The sequence below is a fragment of the Mytilus galloprovincialis genome, chromosome 6, assembly GCF_965363235.1.
Source record: "Mytilus galloprovincialis chromosome 6, xbMytGall1.hap1.1, whole genome shotgun sequence".
In the NCBI taxonomy this organism is placed as follows: domain Eukaryota; kingdom Metazoa; phylum Mollusca; class Bivalvia; order Mytilida; family Mytilidae; genus Mytilus; species Mytilus galloprovincialis.
The window spans coordinates 56718199-56739433 of NC_134843.1; positions in this window are offsets into that span (position 1 = coordinate 56718199).

Here is a 21235-nt window from a genome sequence, read left to right on the forward strand (position 1 = left end):
ATAGCCAAAACCCAGTAAATTATCAGAGCTTAATAGGGAGATATATATATATTCCTTAATGGTTTTACAATTTTGTATTTTCATGTTGAAATAAATGCGATCGATTATATATTTTTAAAGAGTTTATCCCCTGGACAAGTCAATAGTATGGACAATCATAGTATATTTGCGGGTAGCTCTGTAGTAGTTATTTATTAAAAAGTGAAATTACAAAAATACTGAACTCCGCGAACAATTTAACAATAGCAAAATCAAAAGCTCAAACACATCAAACGAATGGATAACAACTGTCATATTCTTGACGTGGTACAGGCATTTTCTTATATAGAATCAATTCAATGTTTATACTTTTATATGCTTAAAGTTCACTTATATCAGCCTCATATATTTTTTTTCCTGTCTATACTATCGCAAGAACATTTCAATGCTCCAGACAAAGAATGTTTAGGGGAGAACAATTTGTAAAGACATGTACACACTTTAAAAACATTGTAAGCAAATAATCTTACTAGTTTTATACATGAAAAGACATAACTTTAAAAGAGTTGTATATACAAAAAGACAATGTGTTTATACTGAATGTTCCCGTAAAATGCACAAACAGCCATGCTCAATTCAATTTTGCTCATTATTGCATAGTAAATGCTACTGAATTTACATATCAATAAAAGAAACACTTGGAAATTCTTCTTGTGGATACTAATGCACATAAACTAAGACCTTTAGTTATCTCGTTCTAATTGTTTTCCATGTGTCATTTCGAGGTCTTTTATCGGTGATTATGTGGTATGAGCTTTGCTCATTGTTAAAGGCCATACAATGACACATTGTTGTTATTTTCGGTGTTATTTTGTCTCTTGTGGTGAGTTGTTTATTGGCAACATCTTATTTCTATATTTTATAAGCACAATTGTTTCAAAATGTCAAGTAACACGAGAGAACATTTGCGATTTAAACTTTGATACAGACCTGACATTTGGACTTTCCACCTGTGATATATTACCTATAATCCAAATAGAATTTACCAAAGTGAAGAAAAGTCATATTGTATACGCAAAGTTGTCTCAAATTGCCAGGTTACACGAGAGAATATTTGCGATTTAAACTTTGATTCAGACCTTGCATTTGGACTTTCTACCTGTGATAGATTACCTGTAATTCAAATAGAATTTACCAAAGTAAAATAAAGATGTTCACACATTCCTTAAAAGTTATATTGCACAAACTACAAAATTAGTAAACACCTGGAAAATATTTTTATGGATGGAATATTTAAATATTGCCTTAAATTCTTCACCCAGCTTTGTATAAATTATTCTTTTGTAATTAATTTTCTCTTCATTCTAAACGGGTTTGTGAAGAAACAATGATTTTCATACCTTCCATTCTACACTCTAAATGTAATTAGACAATATACGTATAGTGTCTTGAAATATGAAGTTTATTTGTATGAGGCTTAGAAACGGGAAAATGCGAGGTTCTACCGAGCATTTTCACGTTTCGTGCCGAATACAAATAAATTTCATATTTCAAGACACTATACGTATATTGTCTTTATACTGAAATCGAAAAAAAATATTTAAAAATGAAAAAAATATGTAACAAAAATTGTTAAAAAAGGTTTTGGAATTTCCCTCTTGGGGTACCATTTTGGGGTATTTCCCTATGAACGTAGTCCAGGCGGTAAGCCATTGACATATTAAGGAATTAGAAAGGGAAAATGAACTTAATTGATAACATTTGATAAACATGGTATATAAATAACCAATATGAAGACATAAAAGTTTAAATTCATAAAAGTTTGACCATTGTTACTTTACGTTGTCATGGTCGTGACGTGACGTTGTTGATGAAATACAGTAGTTCCGGTAAAGTGGCGGGGCTTATAGGTTAGTTGAGGCCATTGACGTATAAAGCTAACGTTTATACGTATAGCTTTATCTGTATAGTAAAATAGATGATTGCAGTATAAATACAAATTACAATATGCAATTGAAAGCATTAAATTCTTTTTTGTAATTTTATTTTGAAGCCTCAAACATTTTTTTTTATTTTCGTGGAAAAGAAACATACAGTGTTTCGCCGATTTCATCTTTTGTATTATTATGAATTGATACTGCTTGATACTTTCGTCTAGCCACTTGTTATTTTCAATGTGTTAGAGATAATCATTTGTGATTTAAGCTGTACTTAATTCATGGAATGTGTGTTTTTTCATTCGTTCTTTTATAATTAGAACCATGTATACTTTAAAAGTATAGAAAGACACAGAAGGCATAACTGTTATAGATATACTATATACGAGAACTATGACGTAACATACATACTTAAGGAAAATTGTCTTTCTACATACAGAAAATTTATCAATACAGTCCTCAATCAGCATTCTTATTTAATGTAAGTTGACATCGATATTATTACAGACATAAGATTTATTTATTCTCAATCTTATAATTAATTGCCAAGGATTATCAAAAATAAACAAGTAACAAACTATTCAATATGGTGTGCACTGATGGTTGGAAATCATCAAAAGTTCTAAACACATGTCTATATCTATCAACAACAGTTGCAATATTAACACTGAGCATCGCATTTTTTGCTCCTTTTTGGATAACAGTGACTATACCTGAAAATTCATGGTCATTTACAGATGGCTTTGAAGCCGATTTTTTCGTTCCCTCGAAGAATTTTAAAGCATTTTTGACAAAAATTATGGAAAATGGTCAGTACTTAGGACTATTTCATTGCTGTATCGGAGGAAACGGTTGTATTTCATTAGAGTGGATATCCTGGTTTATATCTTCCACGTTTTGGCATGCATGGCCAGATGAGCTTAATGCACTCAACGGTAAGAACAATTCACTTTATTCTAAAACTTAAACTTATATGCGCAATCCCGCTATGTAGAAGAACATATAAGGCATAACTTTGTTGTTAAATGATAATCTACATTCAAAATATTATTATAAGGATTCATTCGTATGGCTGATAGCCTTGAATACAAAATAAGAAAAAAGTTGCTGTTGTTTGTCAAAATGCATGGATGTATGCCCCACACCTTTCTTTTCTATTTACATGCTTAAGTAAACATGTAACCCTAAGTTTCCAAAATATTTCTTAGGAAAACCAAATAATAAAATAGTGGTGCTTTGACCAAATATATATCTGTTAATGACTTACATATTTTTTACTGTAATGAAATGGAGGATCCATTTCCTACAGCTATCTATTTCAAGGTAATATTTTTTCGACCCTTTTTCGTATGCAACGTTCTACGATTTGGTGGTTTTACACGTAAAGATTTAGATTCTACCCACACAAATATTTCCCCAAGGTCTAATTATCAAAAAACCAAAAGGTCCAAGTATTACATTAGCTGTCCAAACTTATCAATGATAAAAACGTGCCATTCGCCAGTTTTTAAAAAATACTGCAATATTCAAAAATGTTCAAAATATGATGTTGTGCACAAATTGACCCCCTATTTGTTTAAAGTCATATGAAACTTCATATTAAAAAAATATGCATATGTTTTTGTATAACTGAATTGTTATTTTTCATTATAAAATTTATGTACATCTACTTTTTTCTCAAGAAAATTCTATAATTTGTCTCAATTTAGAAGAAGTTTACTTTTTTCATTTGCTCGCTTCCAGCAATCTTCGCCGACACGTTTTCCGTATGCTGCGTGATTAAAATGCGCAGGTGCGAATGGAAAACCAGACGTAAATATCGCTCCTTCATTAAGTTAAACTATATTTTATTGTAACTGTTACACACATGCTTACCTGAATATCCATCTTTCGTTGTTGATTGTTTACAAACGGGTGACGATCGTTAAACTTCGGCTTTAATACACGACCATTAATAAGCTGCCATATTTTCACAACAACTTTGACCGATTGAAATAGTTTTTGACGATTATACAAAATGTATGCGATTTTTTTTTTTATTAAATCGTGCACATGAGAATAAATGTATGACATACATGTATGTATGCATCGGTTCAAGAATTAGATTAATACTGTTTGTTAACGGTCACTCGTTTTATATGACTTTAAGACAAAGTATAGAAAACATGTATTTAATACTGAATGCATAATGATTGATTGCATATCATTGGTAAAAAATATTGCTGCGATATTTAAACATGAATATTTTTGAACATATAATTTAGCCCCATGTTTAAGTGCGTTTGGGGTATGCCATCTAATTAAGTTTGCTACAAACTGTAGTTGTTGTTTTCACCATCTTTATACACGTACTTGTAGTCAAATGCAAGATGTTTCTACTTTTCTCGGCTTGATTTCGGAAAGCTGCATCGGTTTTTGTTTTACTTTCAAACGTTGAAAGATTTCAATGCTTTATAATCGGTTTCCAAATAAAGCATTATATTCAAATGAATTAAGCAGACTGAAAAAAGGATTGTGAAATGTTTTGTTTTGTTTTAAGTTGTATCAACTGAAAACAAAACCACAACATTGTCTTATGTCAAACTAGGAAAACGTGATTTAGAAACAAAAGATTCGTAAACATTTCTATGGTATCCACAAAAACATAAATTATGTATAAGAAATGAATAAGAATATAACTTGCATTACATGAAAAATTGATTTGCTCTCAACTTAACATTGATCAGACTTCTAATCATGAATGAGGGTTACTTTCAAACATTACATATCAATTCAAGTGTTCTTTATCAAATCATTAAATAATAAGGACTTTCCAAAATAAAGAGAAATACCAAAATATCCAGCATGACGTTCACTGATACTTGGAAATCATTAAATGTTCTAAACAAATGTCTTTTATTATCAACAACAGTGGCATACTTGTCGGGGAATATTGGAATCATTTCTACTACATCCTGGATTACCATTGGTATACCTGAATATTCATTGTCATTAGTTAACAATTTTGAGGCTGATTTTTTTGTTCCTTCGAAAAATTTTAATGTAACTTTCAAAGCATCTATGAAACTAAGCATTCTTTTGGACTTTGGAGGTGGTGTTTCAGAGGAGGTAAATGTACTGATTCAGGTTTGATATCCATGTTTATATCGAATACTGATTGGCATGCCTGGCCTGATGAACTTAATACACTCATAGGTAAGTAGAATATATATACTTGATGTTTCAAATGTTTAAATAAGAATAATAAAAGAATTAATATATAAGCATGCATGAGGAACAGTTCTTTTGTGTAGTGTCTCAGAAGTACACCTCATCCCCGAGGATAAGTCCGATTATGTATTTGAAATCCTTAAATGTAAAATAATATGTAAGGCATGATTTTTTTTCAGATTGATTAATGGATATAAGCTACCAAATTCATGATCACCGATTTAATTTAATTTCTCATATTTGATGACAGTAACAGTCTTAAACGATATATCACATAAATAAAAGTCCATAATAATTATGAACTATGCATGGGCTTTTTATAAAGTAATCAGTCAGCATTTTGTATGAGACAAGTCAAAATAACAAAAATACAGAACTACAGGTAAAAAAATGGAAGGTCCCTTATTATTTGACATAACCAAAATCTTAAACTAATGGCAAAACTGTCATGTAATATTCCTGGTAAGGTAAATGCATTAATTTCCTTATGCAGAAAATTGTAAATTTAACCTGGTTTGATTGCTAGTTAAAACCTCTTGTATTTTATACTAGTCGATATCTAATTGAACACCGAGATACACCCGGAAAGTATTAACAGTCATACGCACGATATAAACATAAAATAAAAAGAGACATACATGCACGTAAAATTGTTTGGTTTAAACATATTTTATTTTCTCAATGCAAAGAGGAACAAACACAAGTAGAACATACTTAAAAAGTCTTCTTCACAATACAATATATATATAACAATACCAATTGAACGTGAGAATGCATTAATTATTTATATTAAAAGCAACATAAATACTGCTAAACTACACTTTATAAAGGAGAGGGAATGAAGAAAAAACAACAGAGATAAGGATGATGATGTGCGTTTTCCCTATGTAGATACTACACTATGAGGAATCGATTTGATCTCTTTATAAAATTGATTACTTGTATAATAATTTGCACATTTTGATGCAGCCTTCGGGAAGCCAGTTCAGACTATAAACCAGAATAGCCTTACATTTTGATAAAAAGGACAATCAAAGAAAAATAGTGATTGTCCTCAATATCTAAACAACATTTACATGTTGACTCTAAACAAATCACAATTCAAGAAGGATGCCGAACATGTCACTTTGGTGAAAATAGTATTAAATTTTCTTGGACCGAATAAATGATGTTGAAATTGATTCTCATTTCAAACATCGTGGTTTTTTAATTCTTCTTTAAATTTTCATAACGAGTCTGCATTTTGAACTGTCATATTCTTATTATTTCAATCTTTAATTATTGCTGGGATAAATGATTGAGTAGTCAGTGTCAGCCTTCAAAAGGTTAAAATAATATCTTGTCCATTTCGCATGGATATTGTGTTGTACTTTGAATTTAGGGGGCGCAAAGGCTACATAAATATTCAGAGGCATTACAATTCTAAATTGTATAAAACAAATAGCAGTTTTCGTCTTTTTCTTCGTTCCTCTTAAGTTATCAAACCAACTTCTTTTAAGACAGTCTAAGAATGTGTGAAAACAGGCAAACCTAATACAATTCGTGAAGCTGGAAGTTGCAGCTGTTCCAATTTGATTTAATAACGTTTCCCTCAATTGTTCAATACTTGCTTTGCATATTCAAAAAAAGGTGTAATACATACTAGATATAATTTTTCCAAATTTTGTCGGCTTAGTTGATTTTTGAGTTTTCGCAGTATATTGAGAGGATTTTCAACACTATTCAATATATTTTCAACATGGTTGTTCAATTTTCGTCACTTCTTAATGTAACTCCTAGATGCTGATGACATTGCATAATTGGAATTCTTTTAATGTTCCTTAGTAAAATTAATATCTTGTATCTCATTATTTGAGATATTCCTTATTTCTGTTTTTTCGGGACTGAGCGACGTAAGTCACTTCATCCAGCTGTCTCAGGTCACGATTAACAACTGATTGTATTAGTTCCGCGTCATGACCCGAGTACCTGAATGAAGTGTCATCTGCAAATAATCTGAGTGTATAAAGAAGTTAGCTGTTCAGCAATATCGTTGTTAAATATGATAGCAATACATTACCAAGAACTAATCCTTGGGGTACACCTGCTGACAGCTTGCAAAACGTTAAGGATCATTGATTTATGATAACGTTTTGTTTTCTTTGATAAAGGTAGCTAGTGAACCAATTTAAAAGATTTCCCTCAATACAATATGCTTCAATATTATGAAGTAAACCAATATGCCAAATCCTTCGAAAAATCATAAAAAAAAACAGAACAAAAAATGTCTTTTGTATCTAGTGCATTTAAGATACAATCATAAATTTCTAATAATGATGCATTGTTGAATGTTTGGCAAAAATCCTGATTGGTATTCATAGATAAGTTTAATTAAATAGATGATTATATGCATGTTAAAACACAACTCGTTCCAGAACTTCAGATGTAGCTAACCAGAGATATAGGTCTGTAATTAGATGGCAAAGATGAGTTCCCCCTTTTCAAAATAACTATTACATTTGCAATTTTCCAATATACATATTGGCTAAGGGACTTGTTGAATATCATTTGAAGAGGTATTGCAACTTTATCTGGACAGATCTTGAGCATCTTGTGTCTATAACATCTGGTCCCGAGGCATTTTTTGGATCAATCATATTAATCATATCTATAGTTTCTTGAAAAATGAGATGTATGTCACAAGTTTTATTGTTAGATTTAGTTTCAAATTGTTGTAAGTTGATATTTTCTTCATTTAATTTGGAGATTAAATTAAAAATACTTGTTAAATAGCTCACAGTTTCTTCATCTTCATATGCGATTTCGTCTATTTTTTCGGTGTTTATAATATTTTGGAGTGGGGGATGTTATTTGGGTCATTGTTAAACTTGATTAACATTTTCATTATTTCAAACATTTTTTTTTGTATTCGATGCATCATTAAGAATAATGTGGTCTTAATTACTTTCAAATCTTTCTTTAACATCTTTTTTAATAAAATTGACCCTATTTCTCTGTCGCTTGTACTTCAGAATAACAGATTGGTTTTTAAATTTAAAGGCCTTGTCCCGTAATCGATCTCTAGTGCGTATTTCTCTTCTAAAATTGCTATTGAACCATGGTTTGCCGTTTTTTCGTATAGTTCCTTGTTTGGTAGGTATGCAATCCCTCGCAATGTTAAAAAAAGTTACCCCCACTTTACTAACTTCACTAAAATATAGGATATACATTTCTAAGATATTCGGCATTTATGAGCTTGCCACTCATACTCAGACTTTTTGAATTGTCACCAGTGTCTGAGCAGAAAGTTGATTAACCAGGGGTATATCAAAGAACGTTTTATTTTTCTTTCTAAAAAAAATCATCGGAAGGTACCAAAACCTTGTTGATAAATATTCCGTTTCTATTTCATAAATAATACACGATTGTCTTGAAGTATAGACTCTGGGTACTGACAATTTTATCATCTTAATAACGTGTTATACATTGTAGCAGTCTTTCATTTGTCTTTACATATTACGTTCATCGTTTTGTCTGGGATTTTTTGGTGAAATCCATTTGACGTGACTTTGTACTTAAACATCACGTCATTGTGTTTTGTTCTATGATTTAATTTTGTATTCTTGTATTTCATTTTTGCTTATGTGCTTTTTCTATATGTCTCTTTGTGTTTCTTTGATACAGATGACGTGGCTCTGTACTAACACATTTCGTCGTTGTGTCATTCATTGTTATTGGGCTATTGTAAATATTTGAATTCTTGTCTTTCATTTTTGCTAATGTGCTTTGTCTAAATGCTTTTTGTGCTTCTTTGGTACGTATTTTTTTTTATAGTGATTAAGATTATAATAAAATGTTGATTGATGTACCCCTTTTTTAACATTTTTATATATTATGTCTGTTAGTTTTGTTCGCATATTGTTGTCAATATAATGGAATTTGATACGACTGTCACACAAGTGAGATGTTTAGCTTGCTATGATCCACCATTTTCTACAAAAGAAAATGCCTGTACCAAGTCAGGAATATAACAGCTGTTATTAATTCGTGTGATGTGATTTCGTCCTTTAATTCCTGAATTGGTACGGGCATTTTCTGTTTGTAACAATGGTTAAAGCTGAAAGTTGCAGATAAACCATAAATTTATATCTTGTTTTTCTATCAACACCTTTTAGATGTCTGGATATCAACAAGATCGTTTGCCATAATTGGATATATCAGTGCTGTTATTGTTAGTTCTACGATTATGAATTGCATTAGGGGCAAAAAAGGGACTGGACGTTGCTCTTATGGTTTCATGACGATTGGCTGCTTTATTTCAGGTAAGATGTGCATGACATTTAAACATGTTAAATGAGCGTAAACATACATTGATAAAAAAATGAAAAGCCTTTTCCATAATAAAAAGAATAAGGGAACGACAATTTAAATTCCAGAAAAGGGGGTGGGTGGGGTTGTAATTTGATTTTCTTAAAAAATATTCTCATCCCCAATCAGATAAAAAAAAGTATTCTGGCCAAGCAGATGACAAAAAAAATTTGAAATTTCCCATACCTTATTGCGATAAATTTTGAAAAAGAATGTGACTAAGAAAAAACATAAACCTGTCCCCTCCCTTCTTTGAAGTTATGAAGTTGAATGGTTGCTGCCTTACAGGGACAACTATTATATTTTTAAAAACATGTTAAACGTTCGTTTTATTGTTAAACTCGTTTTTATGTATCTGATTCTAACAGATTAGCAGAGAACACCCAGTAACACTCAATGACAAGCAACATTGTTTTTTTTGTAATTTCATTGGCCACTTTACTATTAGTTCATTTTGTGTCATCTGTTTTTAATTTTTAATTATTTTTAGGAGGCTTACTTTGCGTTTCTCTGGTAGTGTTTTATTACGCAGTTAGGGATCTAGCTAGTAAAGAAAATGTCAACATCGGTTATTCGTTCTGGATGACGTGCATTGCATCAACGTTATACATATTAAATGGATTTACTTTCGTATTTGCCATACTTACGGGGAAGGGCAACATCGGAAGAAAAAATACCGAAAAGGATATTGGTGCAGCACTGCTACAACTATCACGTCTATTGAAGTCCAGTACGGGTACCATCAAAAGACAAACTACCAAAGATTCAAAAGAAGAGGAGATTGGTGCAGCACTGCTACACTTATCATGTCTATTGAGGTCAAGGACGGACACCATCAGAAGACAAAATGCCAAAGCAACAAAAGATGATAAGATTGTTGCAAAACTGCAACGTGTATCATGTCTATTGATGTCAATGACAGACACCATTGAAAGACAAAATATCAAAGCAACCAAAGAAAAAGAGATTGTTGCAGCAATGCTTTAACTAGCATTTCTATTCACAGACTATTATAGTCACATAGTGTAAATTCTGTTTGAGATTCCCATGTGGTATAATATATTAATATATTGTTCGTCCAGATACATCTGGAATAAATCATGATTTAGACATATGTGTATGCATGTACAATGTATTGGGTTTAGAATGATTAAAAATACCAAAGTTATACCCTTGAAAGGAAAAACTAGAATATTTTGCAGGATTCAGAAAGAAATTGATCCAACATGCTTTAAAATGTGCATGGTTTCGGAGGGCTTGAGACTAACGTCGAAAAATAACCAGTTAGGGTATTTGTTCTCATCTTTTCAAACATTTGAATTGCGATGTAAGAACGTGAACAAAACCTATGTTATAGTTTCCGAGAGCACACATGTGTTTCTGTGATATTTCAAGTATGGTACGCTCTATTTTTCATCTGCATTATCGTGACAAAAATGAAACTGTTGATAGCATAAAACATTTTTAAAAGTGTTGTTATATATCATCGAAATGTATTAATTGTATAACAGTTACTATATACGGTGAAGTTGAGATCATTCCTTCGTAAATTTTACGGACGCCATCAATAGATGGTTGACCGTTATGGAAAACCCGTTTCACAGATGATATTGGATATGTTCCGTTACTCGTTACTACGATCCCTTTCCCTTTTCACGATTGTGTCCTTCCGAATTAGACTATTTACCAGGTTTGTATTAACAACAAGATTGGTGCCACTTGTGGAGCATGATCTGATCAACTTCCGGAGCACCTGAAATCATCCCCAGTTTTTTTGTTGGGGTTCGTGTTGCTCAGTCTTTGTTTTTCTATGTTGTGTCTTCTGTTATATTATTTATCTGTCTGTCCTCCTTTTTTTTGTTCTTTTAGACATGTAGTTGTCAGTTTGTTTTCGATCAATGAGTTTGATTTTCACTCAGGTATCTTTCGCCCCTCTTGTGTATTAGCTATAGACTACTGCCATTACTGTCAATTGTTGCCATGCTCAGGAAATACTGCTACATATGTTGTTGAATACGCTTTCACGCCTACTGATATGACTGTGCTCATCAATTAGTGAACAAACAAGGTTAACAAAATCGGTATTTCGGAATGTTAGAGAATCTGGCACAATACTCCATTTTGGTATTGGAGGATTACATCCCTTGGAAATGTTAAGATGTGTTGACAACAACCTGACCAACGATGTCACGTCCAATTTGAAAACTGAATAATTTCAAAGATTATAGATTGAAATTGAAAACACAATTCTGGAATGAACTATTGCTTTGCAGTCCATTCGATTGTCCTTCTAGTTTTGACTCATTAAATGCATTCTATTTCTCTTAACATGCTCCTGTTGTTAGGCTTGAGAAATAAACTTTTTCGGAACAGACGCCTTTCAGGTAAGATTAGTATAATGTATTTACTACCTATATGCGATTTCTTCAAGTCTTCATAGACATTAACTGCCAATTTGGTGACTTCTGTTTTGTTGTTCCCTGTGCAACACATTGATGTCTGTCTGCCTGTCTGTCTTGACAGATTTCTTACGTGTACAATCTTGTCAGATTTGATTAAAACTTGTACATGTATCTTTATATCGACATTATCTTAGACAAAATCGAAAATCATTGACAATCAAAACGCCTTCAAATAGTGACATATATGTCCCTTTGAAAAATTAATCATATGCAAAATCGCATTGTAGGCACTCTCATGTGTACAATTTTTTCGTTTATTTTTTGTTTATGAATATGGTCGTTAGTTTTTTCGTTTGAATCGTTTTACATTTGTCATTTCGGAGCCTTTTATAGCTGACTATGTGGTATGGACTTTGCTTATTAATGAAGGCCGTACGGAGACCTATCCAAAATCTGGATACGTCCACGACTGGCAGTTTATACCTAAATGCTTCAAACTATACATTTTGCCGAAGGTTCACGAGACCACACATCCATGCCCAGTTCTAGGTCAAATGAAATAGCTAAAGTGTCGATCAAATCTCTAGATGCATTATCTTCCATCATATTATTGGGAAAGGCTGGAAAAAAAGTCTTCTAAATTTAAATTTGTCAATTCAATATTATATTAACATATAGAGAAAGGAAGATGTGGTATGAGTTCTAATCGACAACTCTCAATTCAAGTAACGATTTAAAAAAGTAAACCATTATAAGTCAAGGTACAACCTACAACACGAAGCTTTGACTCATACCGAACGGAAAGCCATAAAAGGCCCAAACAAATTACTAGTGTAAAACCATTCAAACGGGACAACCAACTGTCTCGTCTATATAAATAGTTATCAAAAGTACCAGGATTATAATTTGGAACGTCAGACGCGCGTTTCGTCTACATAAGATATAAAAACGAGAAACATTTACGAACCACATAAACAGACGACAACCATTGAAAATCAGATTCCTGACTTAGGACAGGCGCAAACAATTTCAGTTTTTTAAATGCACTTTCTGTTAATTTCCGATAAAATATTGTTGTCCTCTGACAACTCTTGTGGAAACCCCTTCGTTTAGGCAAAATGATGTTTTTGCAGGATAACTGTTGTGTTAAAGTAGTTATTTGACAATCAGATAATTATATTCTATTTAATCTGTACAATCGGAATGACAAACGAAGAAGAGTTAAGTCAAGTAGGGTCACCCGAGCGGTGAATAATAAATAATATATACCAATTTGCATGGTCAATTATAACTTAAACTTTTTCGCTAAAGGAAATGTAGGCTAATGACATGTCATCTGCAAATGCCATTGGATAAGTTGTTTAACATTTTTATGGAAAACAGAGCCGTGGTTTCCAATATATCTAGCTTATATAATCATTATTTTCTTTATTAGAATGATGTTTTAGGGAAATGAATATAATTCTTCTTATAAGAGTTTGCAACGACTTTTGCAAACTTCTATGAATAAAAATTTACGTTTTACATACTGAAGAGACCAATTAACCCATCCGCATTCTTAGAGAGCAGAATTTTGTCTATATACATGATGTGAAAGGATGAATAACATTTACGAATGAAAATCGATTAATTCTGTTCTAATTACAGTGTCTGATCTATGTTACGAATAACGAACGTAAACAATTCGAAAAACATTTTAAGAAAATTAAACATACACTGTAATGGTTGCATAACGAGAAAAACATATACAAGCTTAATATTCTAGACTTGATTGTAGGGGCGCTTGTAAAAAGATAATGTAAACAAATTAATGTACACGTAGAAACAATAATTACTGTTCGGTATTGATGAAAAAATCGTCATATAGTTGCTTAAAAGGGACATGTTCTTCTTTATTTTTGTTTAATTGACATCGATGTTATATGTACCCTTATTGGTCAATCAATTTTTTTCCGAAATTAAGTTAAAAGTAAGGGGGGTTAGTGAAAAAACTATATGAATTAAGTTTCTTTTATATCCTACATTGAACTTTTTATGTCATTATACGATCCGTTTCATATGTAACACTTCACTAAAAATGTTGGAAATTTTAGCCCTGTCGTAGAGTTTTCCCACGGTTCAGATTGCGATACAATGTGACTTTCCAATTTTTTTCTTTTAATTACCAAACACAGGTACGGTTATAATCAATTCACGAAAGAAGATATCATCAAACATTTGCTATAAAATGAAAGTGTAAATGTATGTTAAATTCTCAATAACATATAAGCTTTATATATTGACATAATATACAAATCATTACTTACGGGTCTTCTTCTTACATTATCTAATCATATATCAGTTTTACTGTACAATGTTAACTTCTATAAGCTAGTCGTGTCGCACTCCTTTTCCTAGTTTGCCCTGACTTATGATTTTCCAAGTATGTGTTTTTGTTTTTTGAAAATAAAAATACAGATTTCTATCAATGTAAATGTCTCGATGTTTGAATTAGTTAAATTGTTAAGTGTGAATAACTTTTGAAGTTATTTTTCGCGAATAAACTAATTTCAAGCCACATTCTATCACAGCTGCATATATCTTGAAAATGATATGCAGAACTGTAAATTTGCTCATTCAATCCCCCACCCCAAAAAAAATAGAATCAATATTAAGTATGAATTACTTGCCAATGTCTGCCAACGAAAATATGTCAAATGCAACAGAAAAGAGGACCACTGATCTCTCAAACGCAATAGATGTGAGACATGATAATGTTTTCGCCGCCTGTATGACGAATATGAAAGATAAAAAATTCTTTCATTAAAACAAATAAATTATTATAGGTCGTGTTATGAAGCATGTACAAATTTGAAAACATTTAGATAAGAGAAAAGCGCTTTAGGAAAAAGCAAAACGTTCCGCAAATGAATTAACTTGTGTTCAAACACTCTCAGTGGCATTACTATTAGATTTGTCCTAAAATTTATTCCACAGACAAGTCATACAGACGGGATAAGTAATGTAGGCGAGTCGAAATTTACTCTCCATATATAACTTCAAGAACAAGGCTGTTTCATTAAGCATGTATTCCCAACTACTAGTTGAACTGGGAAAAGGAACTTGCTTTTGATGTATTAGATGAGTCGGAGCATCATGTTGCTTTCCAACAGAAATCTACACGATGATCTTGTTGTGTATAAGATTTTCGGTGTTGTATTAAACAGATACATATTGTTCCATTATCAAAGTAGAAATGAGTAGTTAGTCAATAAATGCTTAATTTCAGATATAGAGACATTTGTAAATAATTCCATATCCCTACAAGATAAAACCCTTCATTATGCGGTAAAAAAAATGGGGAGCTCTTTACTTTCATTCCGAAATTTTACATAGTTACTATCCATCTCCATCAGAAGTTTCTCTCCTACAGCTTTACAATTTACTCCTACCTCTCTTATATGTGTTCTTTTTGTAACTTCTTTGTTATCATACGGTGATGAATACAATGCACTCCCATGTAATTCTGTACGGAAATGAAATGGCTTTGCAGAGTGTATGATTTCCCAGCGTAAAATTTAAATATTATAATTGAAATTTTCTGTTCATGATTTACGTAGATAGAGATACAAATTTTCCTTTTCTTCCATGTTTGAAACGAAGATATACGACACCAATTTCTGCAAATCATGCGTAAATATTACAAGTTGAATTCTTGAACTTTTACAGCAACTTTTACAGAACATGATTCAACATAATTTTTTTACTAGTTTATCATGAGGGTTCACCGAGATATTGTCCAAAATGTCACCCCCTTTCTGACCTTGGGTCGCACTTTTAAAAAATCTTTTGAATTTGCCACTCTACGGCAAGTCTTAATCTTCAAAATTAGACTAAAATTAGTGGAAGGTCTTATAGAATTGAAATTATTTTTAAATAGTTTTCGGGGACTTAAACTTGTCAAAAATAAAGCTATGAAAAGTCAAGAGAGAGCATTTTCCCGCCAAAATTTCAAAGGCCAATATATCGAAAACAAGCACGGTGTCCTATATATTTTGTTTTGCTCTTTGGATTTCTTTATTAATCCCCTATCAATATAAACTAGTGTTTTGAAAAGTTAATTACCTTGAAACTGAGTAGCGAACTCCCTTAACACACATATGAACTTTTCCATGCAGTAAGTACAGTTAAAATTGGAATTCCTCTATTATGTTGATTACTCAACATGCTTACAAAGAATGTTTTTGATATCCTATATCGGCTTCTCTCACTTGTTCTTTATCTTTAAGTTTGAATTTTTAAATTGTAAATACCCTCAATATTTAATTCATCAGATGAATATTGTCTGTTTTATAATAATTTGAAAGTTCAATTATCACACATAGTTACATGTAACAACAATGAAAATCCATCGCACCTAATAAAAAATCCACACCAGAAATGATCGCTTTTACTGTGATAATATATCGCACCGAATGGCAAAACTAATCATTTTCAATAACTTTTTTCTAGATTATGATGCTTTAAAAATATTTAATTGAAATTTAATCATATAATTATACATTACAAAATGTATATCGTCATATTCTAATCGTTTTGTGTTCAAATCGATTATTTTTTTTTTAAAACGTAAACAAACACAATTTTCCCAATCATACTTTATTCTACAATAGTAATAATCGCTTATGACAGTGGAAATGAATTATCTGGATTCGCACGTTATATAAGTAAGTAAGTAATGACTTTATCTAAAGAAGGTGACTCAATTGGCATTCATTTATCTACACTATTTGTTATATCACTTTCTGTAACCTCTCATTTTTTTTTTTTAATTAAGCAAGTACACGTAGTTCACTGTAGCAGACGACGAAAATATAAACAGACATCAGGTGTACATGTTATTTATTGACAAGGGTGTGCAAAATGACAGCTTACCTTCATTACAATAAAGGATCTGGCATATTATATAACACATACAATGCAGTGGCCTTCAGTTACATAATGCATGGCTTGTTCTTTTTACAGTGAATGTTAGCAGCTGGGTTTTTTTTATACCTTTTAAAATTTATTTCTTCATGTTTTATGCCTCAAATAGCAAGTAGGGGGATGAAACTACACTGTCCAAATATTTGGTTTATGATTTTTTTTATTTACGTTGTGATTTGGTCCATGTGAAAAAGGTTAAAAATTAGCATTTTGGAAGCTGGAAAAATCATCCTCTTAACTTAAAATTGTCCATATTTTGAGTTAAGAGCTGCTGAAGTTTACTATAATTTTCATATAATTTGTCACTGAGAATTGATTTTTGAATGCTAAATAACGTCCAATGGCAACTGTTGTATGCATGATAAGGATGAAGCGTCACTAATAACACTGGTGGTAAGCGGATGGGAGACAACTCTAGTAATAAATTTTTCTTTTCCGATTTTCGTGCAGTAAAAACAATGTTTCAGTCAAACCGCTTGTCTCATACATACTAATCGTCAGTGCGTTGATATTGAAACAAAATTTGATACATACAAACATTCCAATTTTCGTAAAATGATCATTTAATAATTCGAGCATGATGGTCGTAACTAGACCATCCGAAGATGGGAGACAACTCTAGTAATAATTTTTTCTTTTCCGATTTTCGTGCAGTAAACACAATGTTTCAGTCAAACCGCTTGTCTCATACATACTAATCGTCAGTGCGTTGATATTGAAACAAAATTTGATACATAAAAATATTCCAATTTTCGTAAAATGATCATTTAATAATTCGAGCTTGATGGTCGTAACTAAAAAAACAAAAATGTTCAGGATGGTCGTAACTCAAAATTGTGATGGTCGTAACTCTTTATTAAATAGGACCGAATAAGATATTAAGTCAAGAGTTTTAAGTGTGTCTTTTGTTATATGAATATATTATATGATATATTTGTGAAGTTGATTTCACTAAATGATAAAAACTAAAAGGGATGAAGAGAGGTATACCTGTAAAGTGCGAAAGGAAAGAAAATTGGAATGAATCGAAAAAAAAAAACCAATACAAAATGAAATGACCAGTCACTGTTACTTAAAATATAACGTATAAAATCGACCAAGAAGCAACTAATTATAAGCGGTTAAGTTTAATAACAATATAAATTTCTCAAAAGTGGAGAATTCATTTTAAAACACAGCTCTGCTTATGATCATTCTTAGTTACGAATTAAGAAAAGGCGCTTTTAACAAATTTGACATCATATGAAATAACAGTATCCTGATTTATTTTCTTTATATTTTGCATGTATTGAAAAGATAAACTTTTTTAAAACTAGTATGTACTTACTAGGTGGAATTCAAAAGAAAAATCTACAATTTAAAATTGATACTTTAAGTCGAGATAGCATAAGTAAGGAATCAAAATAATGGTATGGGATCGTTATCGAGACAAGACCATATCCGCGAATTCTCAGGTCCGTAATCGAATTAAAGAACATACATCTTATTCTTAGCCTGGATTTTGAGAAGTCGTATTGTCATTTGGTATATAGTCTAGCTGATTATGAGGTGCAATTTCGAAGTTCAGGTATAATTATTACCCGTGGTTTTAGAAAGTTCTGAATACGCCTATTGGTACCATGCTATCCGCTATACATCTTTGTGTTTCTTATGGAAAATACCATGAACCCTGGACCACAGGTTTTTTATTCCAAATTCACAAAGGGAATTATGCATCCGATCTTAATAACCATCGAGGAATTACAATAACTGATTCATTGGGGAAGCTTTTTTAATAAGATACACGTCTTTGTAAATTCTTAGATAAATATCATTTCATTGGTGATAGCCAAATTGGGTTTACCAAAAAAAAAAACAAAAAAAACCACGACCATCTGACCATATTTTCATTCTAAAAACTATTATTAAGTATTGTAATACAAAAGAAGGTAGAGTGTTTGCCTGCTTTGTTGATTTCCAGAAGGCTTTTGATACTGTCATTCTCCCAGGGATAAAACTTAAGCTATTGAATATAGTTAAAGAGTATGGTAAGAGATCTCTTTAGAACTAAAGTTGGAGTAAAACAAGGAGACAATTTGGCTCCAAATTTGTTTAAAATTTGTATAAATGAACTTCCTGATTGAATTAAAAGTTCCCCTGATCAAGCTGTTGTTTATTCACGACCAGTTTATTCTTTACTATATATATGCTGATGATATTGCCATTTTTCAACTTCGGAAAAAGGACTTCAAAGTAAACTTGATGGATTAAGATCGGTGTTTGAAAATGAATCCCATTAAAACCAAGGTGCTTGTATTAAACAAGACAGGCAGACATATCAAACATGATTTTTTATTTTAATAACAGACTTATTGATTGTGCTGAACATTGTAAATATTAAGAAATAACTTTTAGTGCATCTAGATTTTTTTCCTTCGCTCAGAGAGAATTGTATAGTAAGGCGTTAAAAGCCTACTATAAGCTACGCAAGGACATTCTGTCACTGAATCTAAGTTCAAAAAACAGTCTTCATGTTTTTGAGCATACAATAAAACCTATTCTCTTATATAGTACTAAAATTTGGGGATATTTCAACCCTTTCAAAAAAAAAAAAAAAAAAAAAAATCTATGACTACAAATGTAGATCAGGCTTATCCTAAGATTCTTTCAGAAAGACTACGCATGAAATTTTGTAAACATTTACTTGGTGTTACCAAAAGAGCAACACATTTTGCCAATTTTTCTTAACTCGGTAGATTTACTCTGTATTTTGACATTGCAAAGTCTATGATCAGATACAAACACAGGCTTGACAATTTGGGATCATCTTTCCACTACTAGAGGAGCCATATTTAGAGTCAAAATTACTATAAGAGTAAAAAAAATCCTTCACAGTATGAATCCTTAATCTTCTTTCTAAAGAATATCAAAGGGGTTAGCAATTTACATTGTTTACTATATGCTGATGATAATGTATTTTTTTGAATTTCAGCAAACAGTATTCATACATAGCTTGTAGCCAGGATAATATTTAAAAGATAGAACTTTATGCTTCAACTCAGCGTGTTGGTATTTTAAATCTGAGTACATTCATACAATATACAAACATATAGCATAAACATTATTTTCAACCTGCATATGTATGTGATAGTTGCCGCAGTACATTTAGTTCTACCTTGTAATATTATCCTAGCTACAAGGCTGGCTATAAACTACTAAATATTTGATCTTATTCTTAAATTCAAAGTGTGTAGCATTGTAAAATATTTACCTGCATATGTATGTAATATTTGCCGCAGTACATTAAGTTCTACCTTGTAATATTATCCTGGCTACAAGCCTGTCTATAAACTACAGTAACTAATATTTGATCTTACTCTTAAATTCAACGCGTGTAGCATTTTAAAATATATACCAACCTTTTTCATACTTTCTAGGTTAACACAATGTTCATTGCGACACCATGGATTAAGTTTTTTTTTATTCTAAACCAATACTTAGAACACATATCAATGGTATACCGCAAGATCGTCATGCAATCGATAAAAATTAAAGACAACACGTTAAAAGCATCAGGCATTTGTGGATTTCATTAATCATGATTCACCAAAAGCCAAATATTTAAAAGCCAATGGTTTATAAAAACTGCAATAGCTGATTAAAAATTAAAGAAGATTGTTCAAAATTGTACGTTCAATAATTTCATCTGCCGACATGATTGCAGGTAATAAAAAGTCGTAAATAAAACAAAATCTGAGAGCAAATATTCAACAATTGTATGCCTTAACGTACAGTAAAAAATATATTAATACTCAACTCTAACATACTATTTGGCTTAATGCGAGTTGATTAGCTTTCAATGTTTCTCCTAAATGATGGTCGTTTGGAACATTTCAAAAATGTATGTTTGATTGATAATTCTTTAACTTAATTTCTGCATACCATTATCAGAGTAACAAATGAAATAATATTTTTTGTAGTTAACTTTATATAACAACTGAGTTTATTAACATGGTTATGCATGTGCACAGTACTGTTAAAATAATTTGATAAAAGTTCGTCTAAATACTTGAGTTACGGTCATCTTTCAAAGTTACGACCATCTTTTGTCGGTTACGACCATCATCCAAAATACTATAGTTGACATTACGACCATCACAAGTTAAAGTTACGACCATCATGCTCGAATTTTTGAATGACTATTTCACAAAATTTGGAATGATTTTATGCGTCAAATTTGGTTTCAAAAACAACGCACTCACGATATGGGTATATGACACAAGCGGTTTGCCTCAAATGAACCTTTTACTGCACGAAAATCGGAAAAGAAAAACTTATCCCTAGAGTTGTCTCCCATATTCAGATGGTCGTAACTTTTAGTTACGACCATCCGCTTACCACCAGTGTAATAAGTCA